The sequence below is a fragment of the Cornus florida genome, unplaced genomic scaffold (assembly GCF_030987335.1).
Source record: "Cornus florida cultivar Cherokee Brave unplaced genomic scaffold, ASM3098733v1 CherokeeBrave_3.0.0_Hap2_Chr04, whole genome shotgun sequence".
NCBI classification, from domain to species: domain Eukaryota; kingdom Viridiplantae; phylum Streptophyta; class Magnoliopsida; order Cornales; family Cornaceae; genus Cornus; species Cornus florida.
This window is the reverse complement of record NW_026775574.1, coordinates 1,810,758-1,823,421: the sequence shown is the minus strand read 5'-3', so window position 1 is coordinate 1,823,421 and position 12,664 is coordinate 1,810,758.

Below are 12,664 nucleotides of genomic sequence, written 5' to 3'. Positions count from 1 at the left end.
TTAAATTTGCACCAGGTTGCAAGCTTTAATTTTAGGTGGTGATGAAACTGGTGCTATGTTAAGGTTTAATTTTTGTCAATGGAATGCCTTTTGTCATGAAAGTTTCTCCGTTTTATTTTTGTCGTACCTTGTAACGATTCAGGCTTGTATGGTGCTATTATGTGAATGTTTTGTACATGTTAGTTTTGTATAAATTTGTGTACAAGGTAGTTTTGTAAAAAGTTGGGCTCTGTATTCATATACTGAATCTGGTCAATCTTTAAACTACTTTTCATATCTCAACATGTTTATTTGGTTGATTCATTTAGGAAATCTAAGCTTATTAGAGCATATATTTTATTGCTTTTATATGCTTTGCAAGTAAATGGTTGCACCCACTATGGTGTTTTTGAGTAGTTCACAGTTAATATTGACGTATCAAATTAAATAAATAAATACCTACTAGTGAGGTCTGAAACACACTCTATCCTCTGCATATTTTTGAGGGCCTTTTAAGGCGTCAGGTTTATTTATCTGGATTCTACGCACCATGGGTCATGTTGACCTCATTAACATATATCCTTTAGCAAGTCTCTACTATCTTAAATTGTTCTCCATTTTCAAAATTGAAAGCTTTCACGTAAGGCTGTCTTAAATTCTTCTCCATTTTCAAAACTGAAAGCTTTCATTGGAGACTTGTGTGATCCTTTGATGTAATTGAATACAAGTGTTGGCCTAAGGATTTTATCTAAAGGTCAATCTTATGTTTTGATGATTACAACCCATTAATGATGTTTATATACTAATATTTTCATTGAGTGAAGTATAGTTGTTCAATCATTCAATCCTTAATGATGAGCTAGAAGTTCCATTTCAAGCATTCCAAACACTCAAGCAATGATTTCAAAGAAGCATCAAAGTGCAAGAAAATAAAGAAGAACTCGGTCTTCAAAGATCATTCAAGCTTTTCAGCAAATCTTCATCAAGCCTAGACGATCATGATCAAGAAATGAAGAAAAAGGTAGATAGGATGGTGAGATACTAAGGTTCAATGTCAAAATTTAGTTGAATATATTTCGAAGCTCAAAATTACAATTCATGCATATCATTCTCATCTCATCTCTCAAAGAACATAAAATTAGCTCATTAGGTTTTTAAATGCATTCATATGAGCCTTACATCATACTGGAATTCATTTTAAGCCTCCTACTGAAAGTAGAGAAGGCTCTACAAAAATTAGAGAAGGCTCAAGGGAAAGTAGAGAAGGCTCTAAATTTCTAGAGAAGGCTCAGAAAATTAAAGCAGGCTCCATTTCAATTAGAGACGGCTCTAAAAGCTTTTTTCAACGAAAAATGAAGTTTCCATCCAAAGAGCAGGCTCCCAAAAAGGAAAGCCGGCTCTCAAGGCTAGGGAGCCGCCTCCTTTTGTTTACAAGAGCCGGCTCCTTCTAGGGTTTTGATCTACAACAGAAACTTTTTCATTTATTATTGTCCAACCACCTACAACAGCTATATCGACCATTGTTTATCTATAAATACAGAGGTTGGTCTGCATAAAAAATAACACTATTACAGAGAGCATTCTACCATTCCTAAAAAGTATTAAAGAAGCATTCGTTGAGCTTTCATTCCCTCTGCTTTCATTTCCTCTCTTACATTTCATTCTACTGTAGTAATTCTGGGCTTCAGATATATATTCATCTTTACTATAGTAGTGAGCAGAACTGTGTACTTCTATCTTTGAGAGATTTATTGTACAATTCATTTCTTTTCCAACTTATTGTAAAAGGGTTGGTGTGACCCAAAAGAAAGTCTAGGAGAAGGGTGTTCTCTTAGCAAGGAAGAGAAGCAAGGTCTTGCTTAAATTGAAGGTTTGCTCTCCACCATTAAGGAGAAGCTCTAGTGGTTTTGGGAAGTCTTAAGGGGGACCTTGAGCTGAGGAGTAGGAGTTTCCGAACCTCGCTAAATCGCCGAGTCATTGTTTGCAATCTCTCATCTCTATCTCTCTTATACTTGTGGCATACACTGCTTGAATATTTCAGTTTCTCTGTGATTAATTGTCTGTTAGATTTAATATTTTTAAATTGCAAAAATTGGCCCTTGACTCTATACAAGTGCAATTTGTATTTCAAAAAATCCGATTCAGCATTCTAGGACAAAGCATATAGAAATTAGGTACCACTTTCTTAGGGATCATGTCTCTAAGGGCGACATTGAACTTATGTTTGTCAATACGGAGAAACAATTAGCTGATATTTTTACAAAACCACTCCAAGAAGATAGGTTTTGCTTGCTTAGAAGGGAAATTGGAATGTGCTCAGAAGAAGAAATACAGCAGTAAAGCAAAGCAGCAGCAGAGCCAGCTTCATTCAGAAAAAGAGTCGTCTCTTTGAAGAAAAAGAAGCCGTCTCTACACAAGGCAGAGCAGTCTCCCCAGATGATATCAAACTGCTTGCTCTCGGGATCTCAAAAATTTTAAGATAGAGCCTGCTCTATAAAAACAAGAGCCGGCTCTCAAACCTGCATACAAATTGGAATAGGAAGAGCCGTCTCTAGAAAAAGGCAGAGCCGGCTCCTTCAGTGCTAATTTTTTTTTTTTTTCCAACTCTCGGGATCTCCTCTGCAGACAATTGAGCCTGCTCAACAAAAGGGAAGAGCCGGCTCCTAAAAATGCCTTAAACATCCATCTCTCGGCATCTCTGAAAAAGCCCAAAAGAGCCGGCTCTACAAATTAATTGAGCCGTCTCCAAAAAATTGGGTTGAGCCGTCTCCACATTTCTTCTTGAGCCGGCTGTCCATTATTTTTTTTTTCTTTTATTATTATTTTTTTTTGCTTGGCAAAGAGCCGGCTCTAAAAATTCTGAGAGCCGGCTCCATATTTATTATGAGCCGGCTGCCAACTCAAAGAGCCGGCTCTATTGAACTTCAAGAGCCGGCTCCATTAAATCCCAAGAGTCGGCTTCATCTCCTTAATATATCCCTTCGAATTGCTCTCTGTTGTATATCATTTACTCACTGTTAGGCATAATTTCATTCACTTCCAGAGAGCATCTCAGCTAGGGCTTTCTTCATTCTCCTCTAGTCTCTTCAAGCAAGCAAGTTTTCATCTATTTTTTCCTATATTTCATAAATTCATTACTTGTTTATTGAATGTTCAGTAATTAATTTTTAATTTACTCTTTTGATTTCATCATTCCATGAGACCCTTGATTGCAATGTAGCCTTTTTCTTTCACATGTAAAAGACTTATTCTAGCAAGAATTGCTTAGTCTATGGTCTGCAAATTCAAAATTTATGCACAAACTTCCATTTGTCCTTTAATCAATTTGTTGATCCATCATATTTTGATCAAATCTTGTGTTCTTGCATAAATTTTGTCATAAAAAAAAAATAATTTTTTTGTTTTTTTTGTTTTTGTGTTTTATTATCTAAATTTATTTTTGAATACTTGTGATGACTTTGGTTCATTTGAGTAGTACATTTCACAATTATGTTGAATTCCTACTCTTAGGATGAATTTATATATATCTCAATCCCTATAGCATGTTATATAAATTTTTTTTGGTTTATCAAGCAAACATTTTAAGACTGTTCCATGCACTGTCCTGTTAAAATTCCATATGCTTCCATTTCAGTTTAAATTTGAATCCTCTAGTATGCCTCCATTTTGGTTCTTCATGTCTAGATAAATTATTTTTAACCAAAATTCTAACTAAATGTGCAACTTTGACTGGGCCTTTCCATTGATTCAATTTGTTTTACTGTTAATCTTCTGTCTACACTTATTTGAGATTTGATTTTTTCATTGCCTTTTAAATTGGATTTTTATTCAGAGAATTCCTCTGTAATTTCAGTTTAATTTCTCGCAATGTCCACGGCTTCATCCTCACGTGGAAAGAATCCCTCTCGTGGACAAAAACGGTCTACTCAACATAATGATGAATCAGGCCCTAGTGAACCAAATCCTCTTCCACTTCAAATCTCTGCCACCATGCTATATAAAAACCCCACATACAAAAGCATATATGACAAATTCTTTCAGCATAGAAAAGTGGCCACAACAATGGTATTGTCTGACACAATTTGCAATGATCTTCATCTCAACACCTATAGATTGTTTGATGCAATTGGCCTTGGATCATTTGTTGGAATGAATGAAGGTTACTATCCAAAATTAGTAAAGTTATTCTACACTCATCTTGAAGAAATGCCTGGAGAAGAAAAACTTAACTGCTATGTGGCTGGAATATATTTTCACCTTGATACAAACAGCATTGCTCGAATCCTTCATCTTCCCTCTGTGGATGGAATTCAATTCTATTATCATTTCAACTGGTTTAAAGGACAAGGCTTTGATAAACTCGCGGCTATTCGAAAAATGAGTTATGATTGAAATGTAACAAATACCAGAGAAGTCAACACCAAATAATTAACTACGGAAGCTCGGCTGATTCACAAGATCATCATGTACTCTATTCTTCCTAAATCTGGCAGTCGATCCAAAGTTTCCCACATGGACGTCTTTCTTATCTAGTGTGTCTTAAATGGCAAGGACTTTGGTCTTGCATACATTATATTTCATCACCTTCTTACATGCAAAAGAAAGAAAAAGGTCTCTCTTTATTATCCCATGGTTCTCTCTCACATATTTATGGCTAAGAAGGTTCCGCTTGATAGTCGTGAAGCAGTCAAACCAGGGCCAAGACACATTCTCACTGCCTCCAATCTTGCGTCAGTGGGGCTAAAAAGGGATTACAATGGAGTGTGGTTTTATCCCAGGCAACGAAGGTTGAAAAAGGCTCAAGCTAGAGGAGAAGAGATTGAGGATGTTGATGATGGGGATGAAGACGACCATGAAAGTGATGCCGATGATGAAAATGAGGAAGTTCCAGTTGAAAATCGTACCAATCATGCTCTCTTGTGGGAAATTCTCAAAGGGACTCGTCAAAACCAAGCCACTCTTGAGAAATAACAAACTCAACTTGACGAAATGCACATGGCAATCGCTTATCTTAATGAGGATTTTATAGAATTTCGAAACCAATATGGACCTTCTTCTCCTTAGAACAATTTTTCTCCATTTCAAACCCTCTTTTGTGTGCACTTATTAGCTTTATTTGCTTTAGAGAAGCATTTTTCTGTGTTTTATAAACTACGCCTTTATCTGTCATATGGTACTCGTGTTCACAGTCTCTTTCTGTTATCTATAAAATGCCATATTTGCTTATCTTTTGCCCTTTAATTCATTCTTCTCTGATATTTCCTGAAATGGCAAGTTATTTTTCTTTATCTATTCATTTAGTCTCCCATTTTTTTTAAGATGACAAGGGGGGAGAAAGATGTGTTATCATGCTAATGTGCTATTCTATTATTTTTTTAAGTAACTTGATAGATGCATATTGATAGGGGGGGTCTTCTAAAAATGTCTGTGAAATTTATATGCTTTCAAATTGTCTAAAATTATTGCTATAGAATCAAGTTTGATATAATTTTCAAAATATGCTTATTGATAGAGGGAACATTCTTTCTAATGCAAATCCATGTTGACTATAAACACATCAATGTTTTGTCATCATCAAAAAGGGGGAGATTGTTGGCCTAAGGATTTTATCTAAAGGTCAATCTTATGTTTTGATGATTACAATCCATTAATGATGTTTATGTACTAATATTTTCATTGAGTGAAGTATAGTTGTTCAATCATTCAATCCTTAATGATGAGCTAAAAGTTCCATTTCAAGCATTCCAAACACTCAAGCAATGATTTCAAAGAAGCATCAAAGTGCAAGAAAATAAAGAAGAACTCGGTCTTCAAAGATCATTCAAGCTTTTCAGCAAATCTTTATCAAGCCTAGATGATCATGATCAAGAAATGAAGAAAATGGTAGATAGGATGGTGAGATGCTAAGGTTCAATGTCAAAGTTTAGTTGAATATATTTCAAAGCTCAAAATTATAATTCATGCATATCATTCTCATCTCATCTCTCAAAGAACATAAAATTAGCTCATTAGGTTTTTAAACACATTCATATGAGCCTTACATCATACTGGAATTCATTTTAAGCCTCTTACTGAAAGTAGAGAAGGCTCTACAAAAATTAGAGAAGGCTCAAGGGAAAGTAGAGAAGGCTTTAGAATTCTAGAGAAGGCTCAGAAAATTAGAGCAGGCTCCATTTCAATTAGAGACGGCTCTAAAAGCTTTTTTCAACGAAATGAAGTTTCCATCCAAAAAGCAGGCTCCCAAAAAGGAAAGCCGGCTCTCAAGGCTAGGGAGCCGCCTCCTCTTGTTTATAAGAGCCGGCTCCTTCTAGGGTTTTGATCTACGACGGAAACTTTTTCATTTATTATTGTCCAACCACCTGCAACAGTTATATCGACCATTGTTTATCTATAAATACAGAGGTTGGCCTGCATAAAAAATAACACTATTACAGAGAGTATTCTACCATTCCTAAAAAGCATTAAAGAAGCATTCGTTGAGCTTTCATTCCCTTTGCTTTCATTTCCTGTAATACCCCTAGATTTAAAAGGATATTCCTGGTATTTAATGTATTGTTTAAATAGTATTTTAATTTAATTAATTGTTTGAATTGCGTTTTTATTTGATTAATTGATTGATTGCTGTTAATTTAAATTATTTGTGTGCATTTTTATTAAATTAATTGTTTAATTGCTTATTTTGTTTGATTTATTTGACCTAATTGGATTTTGTTATTTTAGTTGATTTATTTGGTAAATTATTTTTTTTATGATATGTATTTTCTGTCTTTAATTATTTAGTTGTATTTTTATTTGGCTTTTATTTATTTAAGGAGGTTAAGTTAAAGATTTTAGTTATTAAATTAGGGTATAGTTTTAATTGTATAATGGAATTCACGTATGTAGCCGACACTGTTTTAAAACGTAGGTGTTGTTATAGGCCGACTACATTAGGGCTCTGTCTATAATTATACACGGATTAGGGTTTTAATGGTAAGCCTATAAATACTCTGTTGTGTCTTAGCCTAGGGTTTTAAAATTACCAAAAGCTTTGTCACATCTCAAAGTTACAGAGTGAAAACAGAGAGGGATTTTGTAAGGACAGAGCATTGTAAGGTTTGTCAAGGGAAGAATAGGGAGGACCAAGGAGGTGTAGTGGTAGTGGACTACCTAGAACCAGAAGAAGGTTGGATAGAGGGTTGTGTTGCCGGAACAAGCAAGGGCTGAACAGGCAAGTTCTTCTCTTTCTCCTTCCCTTTGGCTTGTGTTCTGTGCACCTAGATATACTCTAGGGTTTTAATGGAATAATAATTGAATCAAGCATGTTTTATATGTCAAATTAACCTAATCTTTGCCGTGAATTAATTCGATGATGGGTTTCTAAAAGTTCATTACAGTACTTGTGTTATAAGCATGCGTGGTCTGTGGAACTTGTTGATTGTAATTTGTTTGTAACTTCTGTAAACACATCTTGGGACTATACTGGACTGAGTTTTACATGTATCTTAGATGCTATGTTGATAACCTAGATGTGTTGGAAATCTGTTATTGATGGTTCGTCCATATTTGTTTTAGTTATGTTCTTAAAGCATTGGGAATCTGTATAACTTGTAGACTCTGTATTTGTTTTTAACTTCTATAAGTACATCTTTGGGATTATACTGGACATAGTTAAAACCATTAGGGACTGTATCAGAGAGGGACAAAATCAATGGGATTCACCGGAGACGAAGCAGGTGCTGAAGCGAGGCTGAACGGAAGAGAGCAGGCTCTCTTAATTAGAAAGGCGGCTCCATTTGAGGATGGAGCCGGCTCTATAGGACATGGAGGCGGCTCCATGTGGATGGAGCCGGCTCCATTTCCTTTTGGAGGCTGCTCCAAGTGGGGAAGGAGCCTGCTCCTTTATTTTTTTGAGCAGGCTCCATTCTTTTGTGCGTACTGTTATGATTTAAGGTACTGTTTGGGCACTTGGGGTTCTAGAACAGTTTTGAAACTTTAATAGGGTTTTAAATAAATACTTTAACATGAAATCAAAGTCTTGGATTGCATAAAATACCCTCTTTTTATTAATGGAATTAACAGTGCGCAAATTAACCACTTTGCGTGCGGTTAACGACTGGAAGGTAATTCATTGGCTAGTTCTAATTTGCTAATTTATGGTGCTAAAATAGGATTCTAAATTAAATTTTAGATACACGGAGAAGTCTTTTAATTGATGAATTAGACTTATGGATAGGCTAGGGCTCTGTGCTAAAGATAAAACAGAGTACAAGTATACAAGTCAGTACGCTGTTACCGGATGGAAGGAAATAGATTGCTTAAGTTAATTTTAACAATTTACTGGACTATAATATGATTATAGAATTGATTTTAAATACGTGATAGAGTCAATGATATATTAGATTTGATCTATGCATATCTGGATGTTAATTGTTGAGTTATGAAATCATAATCTGCAACTATATGGTTTAATGCTTGGATTTAATTGCTGGAACTTTAACTGTTTTCCTGCAATTACTTGGATATTGGTTTTGGATTATATATATGTGGAATTTTAATTGCTGAATTAATATATTCTGTCAATTATATGGTTATGGAGGATTGTATGCACCAGTACGGGAAGGTGGCATACTAAGGACGGTTTAGCTCAAAATGCTAATACCTAACCTATCGGATGAAAGGGATGGATTGTAAACTATTGAATCCTAAACCTTGTTTAGTCAGATCGACTGATTAAGTTGAAAGACTATCTGGATTAATTGTGTTTGTGTGTAGTCGGATCGACTGATTAAGTTGAATGACTACCTGGATTAAATGTTGGTTGTGTTTAAGTTAGATCGACTGATTAAGTTGAATGACTAAACTGGATTAAAATTCTTATGTCAATTCAATAAACAATAAAATGGCATACCTTGGGTTAGACGAACGTTATATATATGTTATGGCACCACGATATGGGCATGAGTCTCAGAGTCGTTGGTTAGGGAGCGTATATGCATTGGGATGCATAGCTGGATATGATGGTTGAGGTGTACCCTGCTAGGTCTAGGTATTCATGCACACCTTTGGGTGCGTTTTTGCATGTTGCCTTCTACTCAGGTTGAGACCCCATTATAGTCCAGTGAAGGTCCTCTAGTGTGGATATATTTATGTATGGACTAGATAGATATTGTGAGGTATTTAGGTGTATCTGCGTATCGGGTCACTGTATGGATTGCAGTTAGATTAGAACTTGTTCGTGGGCCTGACCCACTCTTATTTTTCGGGTATCGGACGGTTCCAGTCTTAGGCTTGATCATGCTGTGCAGGGATTATCATTCATTCCACTGACGACGTAGGATGTCCTTCCATATTTTAGTATTTGGTTTTATGTCAGTTGTTTACGTTTCAGTTGAGATTTTTATTTAGGGGTCCACTAGATGGATTCCCGAGTTATAATTCATGGAAGTTTTGGAAGTTGGATTTTATTAAGTTTTATCAGGTTATTGAGGATTTTATATTAGTATTCTGTTCAGCTTTTAATAGTTATTCTTATTTCATTTTTTTTCATCTGTGTTCGTTTTAAAATACTTTAATTGTTTGATTTCCCTCGGGTTTAATATATTCATCTTTACTATAGTCGTGAGCAGAACTGTGTACTTCTATCTTTGAGAGATTTATTGTACAATTCATTTCTTTTCCAACTTATTGTAAAAGGGTTGGTGTGACCCAAAAGAAAGTCTAGGAGAAGGGTGTTCTCTTAGCAAGGAAGAGAAGCAAGGTCTTGCTTAAATTGAAGGTTTGCTCTCCACCATTAAGGAGAAACTCTAGTGATTTTGGGAAGTCTCAAGGGGGACCTTGAGCTGAGGAGTAGGAGTTTCCGAACCTCGCTAAATCGCCGAGTCATTGTTTGCAATCTCTCATCTCTATCTCTCTTATACTTGTGCCATACACTGCTTGAATATTTCAGTTTCTCTGTGATTAATTGTCTGTTAGATTTAATATTTTTAAATTACAAAAATTGGCCCTTGACTCTATTCACCCCCCCCCCCTCTAGAGTCAATTAGTGACTAACAACAAGGACATAGGAAATTAATCTTTTTTCTTTGAAATTATGTTGCAGCTCCATTTGTTATAGCTTGTTTAAAGTTAGGATGTTGTGGCATTTTGACTAGCAGTTCTGAATATTTACAAGTGTTTCTTATATAACTCTTTAATTTTAGTAAAAATTATAAGATACTCTTTATGCATGAGAAGACAAAATATAATAAATGTCTGAATTAACATACTAAAAATTGTGGTTTGGTTAATTCATATAGTTTTGTATGTGATATTACTTATACAGCAGGGTGTAAATACTTAATTATGAAGGTGAAGATTGTATTTTTTTTAATTTTTTTTATGCTTTCTTATTAATATACACACACGCGCCCACACACACACATATTATTTTCTCTATATTACACTTCAAATCAGAAAAACAGTATGGTGAATTCAGATAATTTCATATGTGCTATTACTTAAATAACAGGATGTGAATACTTAGTTGAGATGGTGAATGTACTTAGAGGAGATTTGCCGGTTCAACCAAATATCTATATATAATAGAGGAGTTGTAGATATACTTAGTCATATCAAACAAGCAGTGCATTTAATTATACATTTACAGCTAATGTTGTGAGTTATTACACAATTTCGTGTTCAACTAATCCTAACCTTCCACATTAATTGGCTATGCATATTGACTATATATCCAACATAAGTTCTTCCCTTTCTGGTAAACCAATGGTTAACCTTCCCCCAAAAGGTAACCAGCATACACAAAACAAGTAGTCTAAAAATGAAAATAGAAGAACTCCCACCGCCGTTGCTCAGTGAGGTGGTTAGTAGAGTGGCAGCAAATAATTTTCAAGACCTACTACAACTTCAACAATGATAAGGATTTAATTGTACATTATTGTTTTATGTTTATAATATTTTTTTCATTCACGAAATTTTTTGTTAAAAGTGTTTAAATATGTGCAGTTCTCATAAGCTAGCTATGGTGTGTTTGGAGCCACATATGTTACGACTTCTCAGTTTTAAATCCTTGTACGAAATACAAACGGGGGGGTACCAGTGATACTTACTATTTGCGATGCGTGTTCATGCAAAAGTGTGTTGATGATGGCAATATGGAGGCTATGTTTGTCTTCGGAGTGGTACGTTGCTTGCACTCACTTTACTAAATTGTGAAAGTAATTTAATCGGGTTTATTTTTAATAACTTTATGTTGGATGTAGGAGCTATTTTTCTTGCATCAAAATCGGGCAGATGGGCTAAGTATTCTAACCAAAGGTGCATATCTTCAGCATACTGGTTGTAAGTTTGCTTTAGCCATTGCATTAATACATGGCGATGATGCTGATAAAGTAAATGGTATTCAACAACTTTCGAACATGAACACAGACATAACAAATAAACTGATCATAAAACATCGGAGGGAACAAATGATTTCAATAGTGAAAAGAGGGTGGTCAAATGGGTTATTTCATAACATTCTTGCTTGTTGTGAGGAAGATTTTGGACCACCGAACTATGAAGGTGACATGGTTCACGTCAAATGGTGGATGGTCGAGTGAATAAATGAGGAGAAAATAAAATATAATCTTTGCCATTGCGATCTCCACATATTGATGGTGTCTGGCATTATTGGAGAAAAAGTCATAGTCAACTGATGATAACCGTTGATGTCATTTTCTGTATGTAATGTGATGTTGTATTTAACTTTTGAAGTAACAAAATGGAACTTTTGGGATGGATAATTTAATTAGCACTGTCTAACATAAAATCGCCATATGCAAGAGGCAATTAAGTATCGCCATCATTGGAGAAAATAGCCAGATGCCATTCACGGAACCATGTCACCTTGAAATTAATGGTTTCAACCTGTCCCAAATCACAAACAAAATGGACTAAACAATATATGTACACATACATATTTCAATTGACATAAATAGGCTTGAATAAAAATCCATTTCATTTTCTATATATACAAAACCCAAAAAACAAAAGTGAACAAGTTATCCATACATTTACAAATCTTTACTCAAAAAGGGATATATTTTTTATGCCACCATATTCTGTTATCATCCATCAACCATAGTATACCTATACACCATCAATTTGTCAAGAATTTCTTAACTCAAAACAAATTTTGCCGAGCTGGAGGATTGATCTTGGATGTTGTCTCCTCCGATATTGGCATCAAATTACGGTCACCACTGGTGTGATCAACATCCTTAAAATGGATCATACAAAAACAATGTTTGTACATACGTTAATTAATGCAAAGTTAAAACATACATGTTTAGAATATATTGCAGAAGCATAAATTTTATAAGAGATAAACTTACAAGATAATCTGAGAATCGGCACTCATGATACGAAACAAATGGAGTCCCCTGCCAATATATTCTCAATGTTCATTAACTAATGGATTTCAAAAGTATGAAATAATGTTCATTAATTTTTATATACCTAGTTCAGAATAAAAGTTTGTTTATACCTGTTGAGTTGGTGGAGTCCTGGGATGACTGAAGTTAGTGGTAGGGCAATATGTCATTTGGTCGATATTTGTTTCCGAATGTAAACGTGCACATGGGTGATGATCTTCGTAAATCCAAGTGGCGTCGCTAGGAATGTCACAACCCTTATTTCAATATAAACATTCTTAATTAAGAGATTA